At 39.6% G+C, this 19,311-nt stretch overlaps 1 protein-coding gene across 3 annotated transcripts in view; it reads left to right on the forward strand.

Annotated features, from left to right (window-relative positions):
• Positions 1 to 19,311, forward strand: part of KIAA1217 (KIAA1217 ortholog) — a 338,499-nt gene that overhangs the window by 118,772 nt on the left and 200,416 nt on the right. The window contains exon 1 of one of the 3 annotated variants that reach the window (XM_017817078.1): positions 9,784 to 9,803. The exons of the other annotated variants lie outside the window; for them this stretch is intronic. The gene's annotated coding sequence lies outside the window, so the exon portion shown is untranslated. Of the gene's footprint in view, positions 1 to 9,783; positions 9,804 to 19,311 lie in introns of those variants that run through there. 3 annotated transcript variants of the gene reach the window in all.

Genomic DNA, 19,311 nt, shown 5'->3' on the forward strand with positions numbered 1-19,311 from the left:
AGTTCCAACTACTTCAGCTTTAATTTTTTGATTAGATGTTCGCTTTTTTCAAGGATTAAAAGAAGTATGTCTGAGCTCTGGACACTTCTGTTTTACTTGCTCAGTTCACTGAAACTGGACTTAAAATAGACCTAGGTAAACAAAGTAAGTACCCTTACTACCTATTGTATTAGGTGATCGTTGCACAGGCAAGCGTTGTAAAATCAGTAGTGTGTCTAAGTCTCTTGGCATTCTGGTAGCTAGGGAGAGGTAAGCAAGATATTTATATAACTTTTTCAGAAGAGAAGTGTTATGAAACTGTAAAAGCTCATCTGAATTTCAAAAAGAGCAAAAACTCCCAAACAACCAAAGAAAATAGTGGGTTTAGATGATGCAATCATTGTGAATGGCATCCTATCTGCATTGGTACTAAACATCATAAATGTTGTTAATTAACAGATTATTTTGCTAAACCAAAGTGATGTATATTCAGCAGTTCTATTGAGTGGTCATAGTCAACATCCATAGATATGGGGAGTTCAGTTTTTTATGTGTCTTGATGTGTGAGAAAAGCAGCTGTCAGGAGGGGAAGAAGAGTGACTTGCACTTGCAAATTTAAATGGCCACTCATCTATTCACTAGCCAGGAAAATTGTCAGACTCAGCATGGAGGCTACAGAGTCCTTGGGGTTCTTAGGCTTTGTTTGATAGCAAACAAGATTTATGGTTTCTCCTACCCTTAAAAAAATTCTACTACAGTAGGAGTAATGCAATTCCTTGTTCATCTGTCTGGTTTTGCTCTCACCTTCATCTATCTATAGGAGCTGGGGCACCCTTCATCTGTCATTAGCAGACAGCCTGAGTGCCCTTTTGCTGTGTGTAATTAGCCCTGTTCCAGCCCTCTGGTCAGGGCAGGAGCTGGGGAGCACGTTTGCTGGACCAGGTACCTTCTGACAACTGCACACACCCATTTCACCAGCCGACGGATGCAAGGGTGTGTTTCTGCCCATGTCCCACAGGCAACAGGGAGTTTTATTTGCAGCCTGTCTAGGTTGCCACAGTCTCATCTGGGGAATTGATGAGCTGCAAGGCTGAGCTATGATGAGGACACTAATGCTTTATTGGATGTGGCTGTTGAGCCAGGTGTGTACGTAATGATAGTAAATAACATTGACCGACAACATATCAGCATGCTCAAAGTGTCACAATAGTATAACACACTCTGGCTTAGGGTGTATTTACTGTCTCTAGCATCAGTCTTAAAAATTGTAGCTCAGTTAATCTAATGGTATGGTTGTATATTATGAAAGACTTCTAATACAGTAATGTAAGTGTTACCTTTAAAAGGGTCTGTTATTTTTTTCACCCTCTTTCCAATACATTTAACTCCAAAGAAAGCCTTTTTAACTGTTTCTGCAGTTTATAAAGAAATGTGTCCACTTATTAAAGCCAGACATGCCATTTGTTAAAGGAATTGCATCCTGTGAGGCATCCTAGAGAGCGTTCCTTTCATCTTTTAAAAACTGCTTCAGCTAAATAAAATGGGTATTCAGTCTTCCTGACCTCACTTTAGCAAATGTTCTAATACTGACTTTAAAATAAATGGATATTTGGAAGGACCATGTTCCTTCCTGCTCTGCTGAAGTTCTGGTATTTTCACTATGGTACGAGATTCCTTATAAATGTTGTATCTGGACAATTCAGCATAATGCATGTAAAGACAACTCTCCTGGTTTCATGAAAGTCTTCTCATTATAAATTATTGGGGAAACAAGAGATGGGAGAAAGCTTTGGGATCATACAACAAATTACGTCTGATAAAGTCTACACTGCATTGAAAGGATAGTTTGATATCTGGGTAACTTTATGACAGTACTGATAGATGACAGTAACTGGACTCAGAGACACAATAATGAGAAAGAGAAGTAAAAAGGATAAGAATTTTTGGTGGGGCTGTGAACCTGTTGTAATGATATTGTTAATGCATTAAAATGTAATTCATACTGTATATTAATAGACACATTGTTTTAAAAATATTCAGTGTCGTTCTCTCCTGTTGTCAGCATTTTAGGTGCATTAAATTACATAAGGAAATAAAATAAAAACATGAGCACAGGCATCCAGCTGAGTTCCTGCATGTCGAATGGATGTCTAATAAAAATTAGAGCACATGTTGGGTTTAGATGGTGATTATTATTGATTACTTGCACAGACCAGAGGCGAAGACCAAAGGAGATCTGGAGAGCAAAATGTTTTCTGCTTGCAAGGGTATGAGATACCTGAATCTGAAAAGAAACAAGAGAGGAATGGGAAAAGTTCTTACAATGCTATTGTAAGTGATGAATGACTTTGTGATACTCCTGCTGGAGCAGATCAAAAGGGACCATAAAAAGATGGGGAATGGCACAGGTGAGAGCTGAGATATCTCCAAAGAACTCTTCAGTAGATCATCCCTAGATAAGATTTTGAAATGAACTGGGCAATGAAGAAAGTTTTAGGCTGTTTCATTATTATATGTCAGTAACAAAATAAGGTTATTGTCAGTGGGTGGACAATATGCAGCTTCCTCATTTTATGGGATTGATGAGAATAGTTTCAAATTGATGAAATGGGATACAGGAGAAAGTGCAAGAGAGCCCCATGTGATGCCTGTACAAGCCTTGAGGGCACAGGGAAATTAAAACTGGACGAATGAGACTACAGAAATGGATAAAGGAACAACATTAGAGGTGATAGCTAGCAAGAAAAAACAAGTCCCATTATTGGTAAAAAATCTGACATGAAGATATAGCTATGGAAAGGATCCCACCTCATCTGGCTGGGAGTCTGGGTGAGGTCAATATGAATCATGGAAGTGTTACATCAGTGTAAGGATCCAGGCAGGTGCATGGAAGCTTGAGGGCTGTCTTTGCCAAATGGAAAAGAGGTGTTATCCAAAAAATGGCAATGTGTCCAGGAAAAATTGTATTGGCAAGTGGAGTTGGTTGGGTGTCTGTACACATTAAGGGCATAAAGCTTTCAGAAAGGGAAGATGAGATAAAATAGAACCTCCTGAAATAAAAAGAAAACATTTAGAAGAAACACTAAAAGAAAAGCTCTGCTGAGGTGGTGTTACTGTAAATCAAAGGTGGATGGGAATAAGGACAGGGAGGTCTGTAATGTTTCCAGTGGGCAAATATTTGAGAAGTTGCAGGCAGCAGTTAATTAAATCTGGAATAAAAAGTCTAGGGACTACTATATAAGGCAGGCATGAATGTCATCCTTAGTCCAAGGTTCAAAAAACCTGCTGGAATTAATAAAAATATATGATTGATATACATTGTAAAACAGTTCCCCATATTTCACTGGATAAATAATCATCCTAAAAATAGTATTAAGCATAAGCAAGGAATCTGCAAATAATGGAAAGAGGATTGGCCAATACAAAGACCTGTCCCTTAAAAATCAGAAAACATGAGAATGAATTGTAAATGTCTAAGAATCCACCTACCTAGTGTAACTATTTTTTTAAAAATAAAAATTATGAAAAGTAAAGAAGAATGAAAGTGCAGTCAGTGAAAAAAGATGAAAGTTTTTACAGTAGCAGTGATACAGAAGGGTTGGTTTTAGATGTAATGGGTAGCACTCCTTGCATTTTAATGATGCTGTCGAACCCAGGACAAATGCAGAGCAGCTAATGGGAGTGATTATGCAGAAATGGAAATTCTCACCTCCAGGGGGAAGCAAAACTTAAATTATGTAATTGTTTAAATCAGAAGAGACCATATAATCCACATCCAAGAACTTGCATAATATAGTTGCAATTCCAAAAGCAAGTAGTATTAACAAATATATCACATCAGGAGTTGATATTACCTGGGGAAATAAATGAAAAATAGTACTTAAATTGGAAAAAAAAGGACTCAGATAAAGAGTGTTAGTATAATCTCAATAGTATGCAAAGTCTTTTGCAAAAAAAAAAAAGTTTTAAGGAAAGACTAAGCAAACTAAGCAAACAATACAAAACATGATAAATTAGTTAAAATACAATGTAGGATCTCCACAAGAAGGTCATACCTGATCAAGCTGATACCTTTAGCTGAAAAAATAACTTAAGCTAATTCTCTAAACAAAAGAAGTAATCATATATCCATATGGGTTTCAGCAAAATACTGTGTTTGTCATTTGCTGTGTAGAGATTTGTTATCACAGGAATTACAAATTAGTTTCAGAGAGAAAAGAGGATGAAAAAATTAACTAGAAGCAAAATTGGAGCTGGAGAGTGGGTTGGAGGTCATCAAAGTATTTCCCAAGGACTGAGTTATGGGATCAGTCTTAGGTTATGTTTCCATTACTGATTGTACCATGAAAGTAACAATATTGGGGAAAAAAAATCTTGATGACACCAGTTACCAGAAGAATTATGCTGAAGACTGGAGTTTCATGTAGAAGAAATGGGATGAGCATGTGAGTTGGAAAATAGTTCAGGTGAGATGAAAGGCTGCTGTCAGAAGTGGAGGATCGTGCTCTTGGGAGCCTGTAGCAGGGTTGTGGGGAGAAACTGGACAGACATGCTTGTGCTAATCACAAGATTAACTGAGGCATCAAAGTGATACATTTGTGGAAAATGGATAGATTTGATTCTAGCATGGATCATCTGGCAGTATAAGGAAGTAGTTTTCCAATGCAAGGAAGCCTTAAGACTGCTTTGTATAAGGTATGTATAAAGTGTATAAGGTATGTATAACAGAGAAAATGTGTGATCATTTTCTCTGTTAGAAAACAGAGCCAGTGTGATCATATATACTAAATAAAAGTAAATTCAAACTGGTTTAGGAGCCAAGGCAAGTTTCTAAAATGCCTTGGGAAATGGAGAGACTGTTTTATGAGGGGAGATTAAAATCCTGGATTTCTCTGACTCTGTAAAAAAAGAAAATTGAGAGGAAATACAATTGCTGTCTTGCACATAGGAGGATTTATAAATAAAAGATAGTATTAGTATAAAAAGAAATAATGACGCACTGATCTTGAGAATCTATGGGGTGGAAATTTAGGCAGATTTCAAATATGAAGCACAGTGGGACAAGGCACCTGACTAATTTTTAGATAAAAATATGTTGATTCATGAGAAAAAGTATATAATGTAGTACCTACAGGGAACAGATTTGGTAAAAAACTGGATTTCTCTTCCTAATGAAAGGAGACACTGGAAAAATGGGGAGGAAAGACTGTTTAAAATAATTCTGGTAAAGGTAGCATGGTGATATTCTTGTAAATTAAGAAAATCATGTGTTTTGGATTCAGAAGATAGAAAAGCCCTGTGTAATACTGATGTCTCCAAAAACTATGCATCACAATTGCACTTTAAACAGAATTTTGCTTGTTTGGGAAGACTTAGACTAATTTGCCCCCTTTTTACTATGTAGATAGTTTTGTTAAATGAAAATGTACTTATATTTCTAAACATTTATATTTTGAACATTTTTTTCTACTTTCTTTTGGTAAAAGTGATTTTTACACTGTTCATCTGAAAAAAAAAATATCCTGCACCTGGCATTTTGCTAAATTTTTCATATAAAACCATGATATATGCCAAGTGTGACTGTGTTTTGCTGTATGTTTATAACAGTAATTATTTTTGATGTGAGCTTTCTGCAGTAAAACAATTTCTTGCAACTTATGGGAAGCATAAACTTTATGACTCTCATATTTAGCATAGAGAAGAAAATCTCACAGCAAAAGAGTAGTTAGTGTGTTATATTAATATTTCTATGATTAGTATGAGAAGCTGAGCTGATTATTTTTATAGCCTGATTAAAAAAAATAGTACTGTATAAATGGGCTTAGAGCAATGCTGTGTAATGTAATCCTCCTCATGGCAGAAAAGAAGAAGGAAAGGTTTCTGCTGGAAATGGCGTTTGGTCTAGCTCAGTAATGCAGCCTTTCCTGCAATGCACAGAAAGATATTGGCAGCCTTAGGCTATGTTTCGTATAATGTCACTGCAGTTATTCAGGTTTTTTTGGGCTTCCTTTTTCAGCTTGAAGGAATTAAGTCCCATTGGGATGGAAAAGATCCATATCTGAAATAGCATAAATTGTTTGTTGATTTTGTGAAATGTGTAAGTCATAGTGTGAGCAAAAACAAATCTTTAACTTTGATGGCGTGCTGTGAACTTTCTCTCTCTGCCAAAATGTTTGTCCTTGGAGGTGATACATGGTGGAAGCTTTTTAAGGGTAAAGATAACAATACAGTGATGTGTTCCTGCAACTAGAGCATTGGGTTAAGAGTTTTGCTTGTTTTTTATTTTTTTTCCAATTCTTTTCAAGTAAATGACAATCCTTTACACAGTCTTAGTGAGCTTGGTGAATAAATGAATCTCAGGAAAATATTAGGCTGTTGACCACAGTCTTGTTTAGAAGAGACTGTTTTCAGAGAGTCAAGATGATTCCTGCTGGAGGGTGGCATTTGTGACAGCTGCCATGGGGCAGGAGCCAGCCATGAGCTCTGCTATGCTGCTGTTTTCCTGGCGTTTTCTCTGCCAATGGGTAGTCCTGCTTTGCACATAGTGCCTCTTGGATTTTGGCCATGTCGATGCAATTGCATTGCTTTCAGCTCAGTTATGATGGTGTAGCTGAGATGGGAATCTGGTGTAGGGCCCTGGCAGGGGGAGGATGCTCCCGTGCCTGCCAGCTTGGCCCCGCTGCCTGTCAGCAGCAGCATCCCTGCTGAGCTGCACACTGCCAGGCAGGGAGAAGTGACCTGTGCAAAGCAAGAACTCGACCCTGGAGAGATGCAGAACTTGATCTAGTGTTGTCCTTGATTCACACTATTCTCAGTCTTTCTGCAAGGTCACCAGTGGGTGTAAACATGGGGAGGGATCTCTCTGATAGGCAAGGATGAGTCACCAGTGGGAACTGCTGCAGGTGGGAGACTGCAGGAGTAACTCCTATTTCAGGAGCTAAAAGGATATGCTAGTTAAGGAATGTAGGTGGAATAGGGATGGACCCAATATGAAGAGAGACTAGTTGCAAGTTTGTGATTTCTCAGTGAAATTCTTCCTTCAATATTTTCATTTTGAGTGTTCAGATGAGACTGAACATTTCATAACTAAATATATTGGTCGTTTTTGTAATATTTCCTGCTTAGACATAACTAGGGCATGCGGAGGATCTTGGAGGAGACCTAAGATAGATATCATCTGAGATTTCTATCCTCAATTTGCAGACCATGATGCATAACAAAATCTGAATATTCATTTTGAACTTTTGGGGGTTGCTCAAACTATTTGAAATTCACCAGTCATTATCAAAGCTAAAACTGTCTTCTCTTTGCTTCAATTATTGAGAGAGATTGCAAATTCTTACTTGGGAGAGTAGTCAGTATGGGGAGCTGGACTACATAGCTCCAACTTTGAAAGTGGGACAGTTCAAGTTTCATGTTCTATTTTCTGTTTAAAAAGCCCCCTAAAGCAATGGAGAAAGGGCATCTAAAAACTTACATTTCCTTTTTGCAATTTATAAATAGAGGCGATCGTGCCTTAGCAAGATGTAGTAGCCAGCTTTGCTATTTACTTATTTATTTGAGCAATGATGAAGTTACATAACTTTTGTTTAGGTAGTACATTTGTCAACGTAAGCCAAGTCAGTTCCTGTCTTTTATATTTGGATTTACAGCTTTCGTATTTTGCTTTCTTGCTAGATATGAGTTACATAGTCCTAGCCCCTGAACAACTGAGCTTCAAGAGTAGAATATTGTATCAGCGGAGTATCCAGTTCAGCATCCCCTGTGAAAATAGGTTTCTATAATAAAATTTGTGGTTGCACATGTCACAAACTGTCAAAGTTTATTTTGTATTCAAGATTAAAAAATTTTACTTCTATTCACTGTTGTCATGTTTTTCTTGCCCTTAGCTTTATTTCATCTTGCTCTCTTACCTTTCCTCTGCCCTCCCTCAGCTTTCTCACCTCTTATTCTCCCCATTGTAACAAGCTTTTATTTCCCTTTGCTGCCGCACTGTGTCTGGCTTTAGTTCGTACTGGTTCTCTGTTCTCTAAGCATGTATTTCTTTCTATCAATGATGTTTAGCCTGTATTGTTTTGCAGTATGGACCACTTTCTGTGTTTGGATGCAGTGACAGTCAGTGAACATGGCTGCGGGAACGAAAATTTAAAGCTGCTTTGATGGCCAAGTCCATAGCTATAAAAATAATGCAGTCAGGTTGAGTGCTGTGGAGGCCAGAAGACCACATCTCTCTTAAAATTAGGGGTGGGAAGGTTTGCCCATTTTTTCCCTGCCATTGCATAATATAAATTTGGTTCCTCTTCAGAATGATCCAAGTGACTGAATGGATTTTGTTCATGCCCCTGGACTGAGCAATCAAGAAGCAGAGGAGTCCATGTGTGACACAGGATGCTGATGGTAGGGAAGAAACCTTTGAAAAAATTAGAGGCAAAGAGATTTATCTGACTCCTCAAGAAGAAAATTACTGATTCTTGCACTCAGTAGGATGCTGCTACGAATAGTGGAATGAGCCCCTTCAGAACAGAATTGTGGAGCCTCTTTGAAGGGTTTCCATTGCACTGCACTGTGAATTCAAAGGCAGGCAAGGAAAGGTTTTTCCCCCTGATTTGTTTAACTGCATTTGAAGGACAGGCCTTTGCATGTAATTTTAATTCTGTGCAAAATATAAGGGAAAAGCTTTTAAAAATGAGTCAAAATTTCTTTATTTTCAAATGGCCAGGCTGATATTGCAAAAATTAGAGAATAGAAAAAACCACCTCCCTAAAAGTGATAATGCCTGGAGAAGGCTTTGTGTTCTCTTTTTGGAGTTTTTTGGTAATAAAAGAATTCGCTTTGTTTATTCTCTGAGATTTCAGGTGGATCAATATGACAGACCATGTTACTTTGGCGATTAGAATTATTCCTGCACTGGACTGTGTGCAGTTTTCCTTCTGCGCAGAAGAGGAATGCTCCTGTATGCCGGAGCAGGCAGTGCCCCTGTTTGCAAAGTGGAACATGTTGTCTACAGAAGCAGAAACATATTTGTGATGGGAGGGAAAAAATATTAATCCTTTCAAGAATTAATTTTCCAGACCATGCTTTTGCAAGGTGCTGCGTGTGTAAACTGAAGCTGCTTATCTTAGATAAGGATAGAGGGGAAGGACAGATGTCTCTGGACAGGAAAGAGGAGAAACAAACAGCTAAGCACAGAGTATAGGTGCACTAGAGATAGCTTTATTTGTTTCTTTGAAATGAAATGTGATTAGAAAAATGACAAATTTCAGAATGTGAAAAATTTCAGAAGGTAAAAAATGACCCTTTTTGGCATTAAGGGTGAGCATTGCCTAGGACTGGGGGGATGGCCTGGAAAGGCAGCGAGTGCGTCCCTCTCTTGCTGGGCTTGTGCTCTGGGTGCCTGCAAACGGACATCCCCAGCAAGTCAGCTCCTCACCCCTTAAATCTATGCCTCAGCAGGGAGCCCGCAGCAGGAAATCCTTTAGCACACACAGCTTCAGAGCTTCTTTCATTTCTCGTCAGATACCCTCACACTGCTGTAACACAGTGTAAGTGAAGTGACAATAAATGTCACTGGGAGCACAAGGGACCTGTTCAAAGGCTTAGGGTGATTCTGTTGCCTTAAATTTTTATCCATTAGAAAGATATGTATTTTTAATAAAAGCTTTTATTTTTTAAACTAGAATGGGGTATGATGAGAAATGTAATGTGAAGAAGTTGAAAAGATTTCACTACCCCCTAAGGAAGAAAACCTCACAAAATAACTCTCAGGTGCTTTATATTTGTTTACTAACTGGAAACTCTGGATTATTTGAACAAGAAAATTACAAGTAAGTACTTTTTCTTTGGACTTTCACTACCATAAATAAAATGTGTAATACTTTCCCTGTACAGGAAAGAATTATTTTACTGAAACTTATTTTCACTTTTCCACTGATGAAAATGGATAAGTTACTTCAATCTGTCTATATACATATATTTTGGGGTTTCTTAGTATTTTTTTGTATGGGCTATAAGCATGTATCTGAACCAAAATATTTTTATCCTGAAGTTCTGTTCCACTAATTCATGAGTAATTTATTTCCAGGCTTTTTTTTTAGGCAGGCAATTAGAGTAATAGGCACATAATGGTATTCTTTCAATTATTTTGGCTTACACTAAAATAAGATTCCATTTAAAAGGAGAATATGTTTACTGTGACATTGAATGAGAGTATAGCTTTCTCAAGATAATGGTCTAACTTTTACTTGCAGCTGTATCCATCAAATACAAATAGAAAGGCAACATGAAAAATTAGAGTAATAAAAGAGCAGATACTTTGCTTTAGTGAAAGACTGTGTGTGACCTGCCCTGGTGAAGATTAAGAGAAAATTGCCTTCCTAAAACTATTTAACTTTAGTATTGTGTGTTAGCAGACATCAGACTGATCTAAAATAAGAGATGTCTGGACAAGGAATTTTTTAAAATTACTTTCTTGTTAATTTTTTTCAGTATGACTGTAAACCCATAAATATATTGTTTGAAGTAAGCAATTTTTGACATTGATAGAAAAAAAGTCTCGTGCCTTTTTGCAGCTTTAGATGTTCTTGGTGTTCCAGCTCCTGGAATCCTAAAAGTCAATGTAAACCTCTGATTCCAGGAAAAGAAAAAAGAATCTCAACATTAGTGTCACTAAATGAAAATTGTGGAAATACTACCTGCCTGTAACTTAAAATCTAAAAAGCAAATGAAGAGTCCAAAATTTATTTTGGATTTTAGTGGAGATGCGGACACAGGGACATGCTAAACTCAAGGACTTCTTAGCTCTTTAGGTTCAAAATACCGCAGAGCTTCTCCTCTGTCTCCTTCTCACATCTTCCAAGGAGGATGTAGTGTTTTAATAAAAGCTCTGTGAAAACTGAAAGAAAAAAATGGTGTTTTGAGCAGCTTTAATCCTATTCTTTGAATTCATGCAAAGAACTCAACTATTTGTCATTTCGTTTCTCATGTTGTCTTTCTACCTTCACTAAATACACCATGGAGCAGCTTCACACCAGATCTAAATGTGAGGCAAACCACAGCCTTTCTAAGAAAAAGTGCCACTTGTGTCTGGGAGGGTCTAGGGGAGGAGAAGGACCCATCCTGTTAACTTAGTTTACCTTGCTTAGCTTATCTTTGAATTGTCATTGGCTTTGCTTCCCACCATTCCTCTGACACCTGGGGAGGAAGGAGGTGCCATGCTCTTCTCAAGTCATCATGAGGTTCTCCTTGGTCCCTGTCATGAGTAACACAGTAAAGGTGGGAGAGCCTGCAGTGCAGTGGGGCTGTGGATGCAGTGATGGATGCAGTTTCACCCTGACCCCAAGGACTCCCCTGAGCACAGTTGAGCACCTGTTCTTCAGCAAGGCAGCACAGTGCCTCCTTTCCTGACAGTGGGGTTTTGTAAACTATGGGGGTTTTGCCCAAGTGCGTGTTTTCTTCATACAAAATGAGCAGTTATTTAGTTTTAAGTGCTCCCAAATTCAGACACAATTACTTGTAGTTACAAAAAAAGGATACTGAATTAAGATTTCTGTAAGAAGGAGCTTTTAAGAGAAAAGTTTGGCTTCTGCTTACGCTTGATGGGACCAGTGACCATAGCCAATAACTTCTGGTGGTGCTTAGGTGAGAAAGCACAAGACCACTTCTCCCCTCCTTCTCCTTGGCCAGCTCCTGGCACTGTGCTGGGGTCAGGTGGGGCACGAGCTGTCCCTTGCCAGGACCCAAACTCCCAGGGCAGAGTTGGGGCTGCAGAAGTGTTGGGGATGTGGCCACTACCTCAGCTTATGTCCCCTTCTGGTGGGTTGCCATCCCTGAGGATAAAGGATGTAGGGATGTGCTTGTGAGAAAAAGGGCAGGAAAAGAGCAGTGTTCCCAGTGTGCTGGAGGAGGAATAAATTCCAAAGAGTTTTTGACCAAACCCTATGTAGGAAAGACTTGTGGTCCCCATCAGGGCACAGGAACTGCCATAGTCACGTGTGCAAATGGGATCCCAGTGCAGACATGTCACTGTTGGAGCTGGTTACAAGGGGAGTGTTACCCTTCAGCTAGTTACTTGGCATTAGTAAGGTTCAGTTGAGAGCTAGTCAGCCAAGGATTTATTTTTGGTTCTTTATTACTAGATTGGTTTTTTGGTTGGATGGGTTCCTTGAGCCAGTTGTCTGAGCAACCACAGAGGTGGGTGGGAGTAGGGAGGTGCCGGACGGGGTCACACGGTGGGGTCAGAGATGGCACAGGCTTCACTGGGGCAGGAGGGAATGAAGGGGTTATTGAGGCATAAAAAGGTCTGCTGTCCTTGACAAGGACTTTGCTCCAATGTGTTCCACATCCCTCCATAGAGGTCCTTCCAAGTGGCTCTAAGACCCTCTTATCCTTCAAAAATGTCTTCTCCTCTGTGATGAGTCGTTCATGCTGCAGTTTTCATAATGTCATCATTCCTGTCACAGATGGAATATTTTACAAAGTATTCTGTCTATAATATAAGAAATATGCTAAACATCACCATTATGCTGCATTTGAAATGTAGAAATGATAATATAAGTTGAAAGGTAGAGCTATTGCCTCTGCTGAGTTTATAGCACACTGTTGATGGGAGCTTTTAACCCCAGAAGCTCCTGGGAGAAGGTCATCCACTGTGGGGAAAATGCTTTAATATAAAAAGGATTAATAAAATTGTATTTTTTACTGCTGCAGCTGATGATTATTTTTTAAGTTCTGTAATAAATGATTAAACATAGGGTGGTAACACAGACTGTTGCAAAAATCAATCTGCATGTTAAATCCCGCTTTTGTTTTGATTGAGGCAGAGTCAGTTATTAACTGCATGATCAGAGCACAGACGCTGAGTCCTATTCTTTCCTTAATTGAGAATTGCTGTTACAGATACTTGACAGTGGTTCATAGTGGCAATAATCCCTTTTAAAAATGGTTGTTATTCTAGTCATAAGTAGCTTGCCAGGGCACTAACCCCAGTTTCACCTCTGATGGTTAGGAAAAGAATCTGATCAGTAGCTGGTGATGTCTAGTGACTTCCTGCTAGATAATTGCTAGAGTAGCAAAGTAAGAAAACGTAACTTTTAAAATATTTTACCTTTGGTTAGAAGGAGGGTATGGGCTGTGAAAAATACTGTAACTCTCATTGTTCAAAATGAAAATCCATTGCTTACTGAGAGTGCTGACTTAAAATTCTTGCATGTCTTTTGTTGATCTTGCAGGCTGATGCACACGACCTGCTAATGCGATGCTTGGCTTTCCATACAGAGCCATTCATCCATGTTATATGTGAATGAAGCTTCCTGGTTTGTACATGTGCTGTGTCACATTCCTCTGGTTTTCTAACAAAGCTTTTAATTGGTATGCTGTGACTAATGAGCATGAAGTCCCAGAGGAAATGGAGCAGAATTTTCCATTATCCACCAAGAAGCTTCAAGCACAGAGATTATCAGGGCTTGAACTCCAGGATAAACCAGGGTCAAAGGCTCTAAGTATAATAGAACCTCATAGCTGAATATTTTGCCTCCATATCATTAAATTAATAGTTTCTCAGCAAAACTGTATTGTCTGTCTGATGGCATTGTGCAAACTATAACTGGATTTTGCTTGAACATCAGATCAAATCCCTGACCTTCACTGTTAAAATTCCCATAACACTTGAATGCTGACGTCCCGCCTTCGTTCCAGTTTGGGTAATGATGTGTTGCATACTTTTGTGATATAAATCTCTCTTTGGTTTCAAGCAGAGAATTTGCTTTTCATTCTTCTTCTGAAAAACTATTGTACAGCATTGCTGACACAGGGTTGCTGCCCTGTGGGGCACCAGAAGTGGTTGCATGTTTTTGGGAGGTAAGAGCTCTGGTTCTGACTTAAGCATGTTCAGGACCACTTTGCTTTTGAGATTAGATGAGATTGAATATAGTGGGACCAGCATACCTATAGGCTACCTCTGCCAACTAGAGCAAAGTAATTATCTTCTGTGCCTTAGTTCAGCACACCTACTAAGTGTCCCCAACAGGTGCAGTATCAAAGAAAATTTAAATTAACTTAAAAGCATAAAAAGATATTAAGATTGTTACTGGAACTGGTGGGGGAAATTACAGGTAGCTTTCCAATAAAGTACATGGAATAATATTTTTACCAATTTACTATTTTAGTAAAGAGGTAAGAGAGCACAGCTGACATACTCCAGTGTGGCATGGAGTCCATCCATTTACTCACAGGTCACCTTAAAACCAAGGGAGTCGCTGCAAAAGTCAGTCCTTTCGTTTTCATTTGACAGATTCTGTAAATCTCAGAGCGCGGATGTCTGCTAACCACATAAATACACTGCAGGCTGTATTTGGTGACCCAGCAGTATTGCAGAATATGCTGTAGCTTTGTCTGTGGAACACCTCCTGGCTTGCAGCAGAGCAGAGTGCTTCACAGTCCTGGTGCTGTGGTAGGGCTGCAGTCCTTCTGGGCTGGCAGGGGGGGATGATGCCAGGGGCTGCTGGAGATAGCCAGATCACATGCCTGGCCTTAGTGCTGCCCTGACCTTCTGGCATCTTGCTTTTGTTTTGGAGTCCACAACTGGAAGGAGGACTCCTGTATCCTGTCCAAGCCCCTTGTTGTTCCAGACAGCAGTGGTGTGGAATCACACTCACAGATTCGGTGATTTCCAACTCAAAAACCAACTCCATTTTCATACTAACTGTGATATTGGAAAGCTGTTTGGTCCATCATTCCTTTCCTTAGCCAAAATTGTAGCATTCATGCTGTGCAAACAACAAAGACCTTTACCACTTGAAACAACTCCTGTACTGAAAGGGTGGAAATGTTATGGCCAGCCTGTTTCTCTGTGTAGGGAAACATTTGAGAACATCCTTCCCCAATCCCCCTCTGGTTTTTTGACCCCATATACTGTCATGACAATCTAGAGAAGTCACTTATGTGTTTTTATTTTCTTGCGGATGAGAGGGAGGTGATTAAAAGTATGCTTTGGAACCCATGCCTTGATGTCCCGTGTGAAAAGTATTACCCAGCAAAATGCCCAGCCTTGTGCCTTTAAAAAACAGACATGTTTTCCCACCAACTTCAACAGATACTCAAAGGCACAAAAGCCCTAAAGAATTGTCAGACAACAGCAAGGACCTCAAAAATTGCTCTTCCCAGATCCCTCCACTGTATTTCCCAGAAAACTGAAAACCAGACTTACACTTTTTTACAAATGGTATTTTGGCAGCTGTATTGAAATGATCCTTTTTTCAGTCAGTAGTTTAGCTGTTCGGAGAGGTGTATATGGAATAATACTAATTCTTACATAAAATCAATGGGAATATATGCTAATGTCTAATATTTTCATATTGGTCTTTTTGTTTTATTCTTTTCATTAAAAGCCCTAAAACTTTCTTCTGAATTTTATACTTACATTTTAGGGAACTATAAAGCTATAACTTTTAAGATCCTTACCTGCTTTATAAAATGAGGATACATGAGGTGTTTGCTGTTTTAGTGCTTTGAGAGGTATTCTTATTCTAGTAAAATATACCACACTAGTTAATCTAGAGTTTCACTAAGCAAATGTAAAAGCCAAACTTTTTATAAGAATACTTGAATTTTTAACATCTGTCTGAAATGCCATCTACTACTTTTTAGTGCTTTGTTTGTTGAAAAGATCAGAAGTACAGCCCTTATTGACTTAGTCCTGTGCTGAGTGTAAATTCACACAAAGAAGAGCAATTTAGCATGTGACTGACCTTTTGCAGTGTGAAATGAAGAAATGCACTGTTAAGGTTACCAGAGTGTGGCAGGATGTTTAATCAGCTTCTTTGCTTTAAAGAACAGTAGGAAGGAGATGATGTATTAAAGATGATAGCTTCTTGTAGATTTTAACTCGTAATGCCAGGATCTGAGTACAATAGCAGATTAAATCTCTGTAGGGGAACTTCCTACTGGATTTTCTATATTTAGATGTTTGTGGCTGCTTCTTCCTTCTCTTCTCACTGTTGGCTTTTGCTCCCTTGAAGAGTTGAGTTGCTTTCTCTGAGATCTGCTTCCAAACTCTGATAATGTACTTCTGTTAAGAGCAATTTTTTTCTCAGTTTTGTAGGAAAGGCAAAAGAAGACAGCATAAATGGAGCCATGAATTTCCTAGTGAACACAAAGTAAATTCATGGCTTTGAGTACTAAATGCTTGCAACATCCTTAGCATGTGTGTAACAGCACAGTAAACTTCCATATAATGATAATAAATCAATCAGATTTACTTGTGCAACTGCATAGGTGTTCTAGTCCAGTGTTCTGTGCATTCAGCTTGTCCCTCACGTTTGAAAACTCCCTGTAGCTGTGAGTGTCTCCTCTGAAGCATGCACACATCCATAAGTCACATAACTTCACCTGGCCTGTCTTTTCTCTCTGACCAACACAGACTGGTTTCAGAATAGCTCTGTATTTTAAGAACAGCATCCTTTTTCTCCACGGCCCTCCGTGCCCTCTCTTGAGAGATTAATTTACAATAGGAGTCCTGATTCTAATCTATCTCAGAGCTGACACAGCTGGGGTTATGATATTAATTTTAGTTATAATGAAAACTTCTTCCTCTTCTCCACTGTTCATCCTCAGGATGTTGCAGTTCTGTGCATTAAAATTCACCACTCTGTGCCTCTACTATAGTCTTTTCAAGGGTCACATCTCTTGCATTTCACTGTCTTTCTAAGGTCCATTTTTGTGTCCATTCTGCTCTTGGGTCTGAACTAGATGATCTTTAAAGGTCTCTTCCAACCCAAACCATTCTGTGATTCTGTAATTTCTATTCTAAATCAGATGATGCATCTGCATTTTTTTGAAGTTTCAGTAACCCCCTCTTTATCTGTAATTTGTATTTTTGTGTCACACATTTACTACTGATCTTCATCTTTATGCCAGGTTTTAATAAGGTATATTAATACAGTAAAGCAATTATAACATTACAGAAATATTCTAATAGTCTTGTATGTTTAAAAGGATGCTCTTCTTTTTAATTGTAATGAATTTTAATTTTATTGTTTTTTAATGAAGCAGTGTGGTGGGTTGACCTTGGCTGAATGCCAGGAGCCCACTAAAGCCACTCTATCACTACCCTCCTCGGCTGGACAGGGAAGAGAAAATATAATGAAATACTCATGGGTTGAGACAAAGACAGGGAGAGATCACTCACCAGGTACCATCATGGGCAAAAGAGCCTTGACTTGGGGAAATTAATTTAATTTATTACCAATCAAATCAAAGCGGGATAATGAGAAGTAAAACAAATCGTAAAAAAACCTTCCCCCCAACCCTCCCTTCTTCCCGGATTTAATTTTATTCCTGAGTGTCTACCTTCTCCCTGCCAGTTCTTCACAAAGTGCTCCAGCGTGAATCCCCCACAGGGTCACAAGTCCTGCCAGGAAACCTGCCCCAGCGTGGGATCCTCCCTCCACAGGTCCTGCCAGGATCCTGCTCTAGCATGGGCTTCTCATGGACTTACAGCCTCCTGTTCCAGCATGGGGCCCTCCATGGGCTGCAGGTGGATCTCGGCTCCCTCATGGACCTCCATGGGCTGTAGAGACACAACCTGCCTCACCATGTTCTTCACCACAGTCTGCAGGGGAATCTGTGCTCCAGCACCTAGAAGGCCTCATCCCATTCCTTCTTTACTGACCTTGCTGTCAGCTGAGTTGATTCTCTCAGATATTCTCAATCCTCTCCTCTCTGACTGCAATTGCTTCTGCACAATAACTTCTTTCCCCTTCTGAAATATCTGAGGCGCTGCCACCATTTCTGATGGGCTTGGCCTTGCCTAGCAGCAGGTCTGTCTTATATCCAGCTGGCTTTGTCTCTATTGGACATGGGGAAAGGTTTTGGCAGCTTCCCACAGAAGACAACCCTTTAGTTCTCCCCTCCATTATGAAAACCTTCAATGCAAACCCAATATAGATAGCAGCTTCCCAAAGCAGCTTCCCAGCCTTCTGTTTCTCTGATGTTTTGTTCTACTTCAGCTGTCACCAGTCTAAAGCAGCGTTTGGCTTTTGCTCGCTCTTGAACCCATTGGTGGAGTTCTCTTTATTCTATTCTAGTGGGCTCTTAAGTTAGAAGTTTTTTATTTCCTTAGTTTGACAGAAGTACTCCAGTACTGTGCAGCTTCTGTGTCATTTAATAAGGGATGTATTTTGACCTTGTCCTTTGTGGGAATGCAATCAGATCAGAACAGAGATTTCAGTCAAGTGACTCTAAAAAGCTTGTAATCTCAGAAACCTGCTTTTGAGGGTACAGGAGTAAATGCTTTTACTGATATTCAGCACTCTTCTTTATGCTGAGTCTCAAGTAATTCCCATGTCTTCAGCATCTACTACCTGCCTCTTGGATGCCAAACACTCCAGCACAGGCAGGGAGATAGTGATAGCTGACAGCACCCACTCATGGTGTGTTTTAAATGTCCTAAATCCAAGAGAACTACTGAGCACTAGGTTCTTGTCCTGTGGTCTTGATCTTCTCTTGGGCTGGAGAAGCTCCAGGTACCATGCTGTCACCAGAAAACTATCCTGCGTACACATATTTTTGTCACCAGGCTTTCCTTGGACTGTGCTGTTTTGTCCATGGCTTCCCCTCGCTGGGGTGGTGCCTTGGCTTCTGGGTTGCAGGCTGATGGAGATGGGAAAGCCTCAGCTGTGAGCAAAGAAGACAGAGGGCCAAGAAGCAAGGAGGTGTGAGGAAAAGTGGTGGGATTGCTGAGTGTTGGATATGGGAAAGCCTTGTCCCTTGTCTAACCTCTGGGTATCTCTTGGGTCACCCTTGGATCTGGCTCAGGTCGTCTGGAAGACAGAATTAAATCTGTATACGGTTTCTGCTTACTGTGTCATAAGGATTGTCAAAACCAGAAATATAAGCATTAGTTCTAAGAATGGTGTAGTTGAGGCAAAAGCATTAGCTGCATCATTGAAACAAATCTCCCCAATGATACCTGCATGTTGCCCCTGCAGAGGATCCTTATGAAATGTGTTACAGTGGGTTATTTAAGGGATTGTTCTTGAGGAGTGCAAGACACCTTTAAAAGATACTTCTGTAACAGCAGAGCATGCATACACAGCCACAGCAAGCTGTCAGAGGTTACACCAGTACTTTCTGGAAGGGAATTAAGGCAAAACAGGGTCATGCCAAGTTTTTGGAAGAACTGGAATGAAAGTTCTGATTCTCCATTTGAGCTGTGGTGGATAAGCCTGGCAGCAGCTGCTTCTCCCCACCTACGTCTTGTCTTGGCTGTGTCCAGAGTGACTCTGACAGAGGAGGCTACAGTCAGTAATGGTTTTCATTTAAAAAAAAAATCTTAGC

Source organism: Lepidothrix coronata, unplaced genomic scaffold (assembly GCF_001604755.1).
Source record: "Lepidothrix coronata isolate B3197 unplaced genomic scaffold, Lepidothrix_coronata-1.0 Scaffold59, whole genome shotgun sequence".
In the NCBI taxonomy this organism is placed as follows: domain Eukaryota; kingdom Metazoa; phylum Chordata; class Aves; order Passeriformes; family Pipridae; genus Lepidothrix; species Lepidothrix coronata.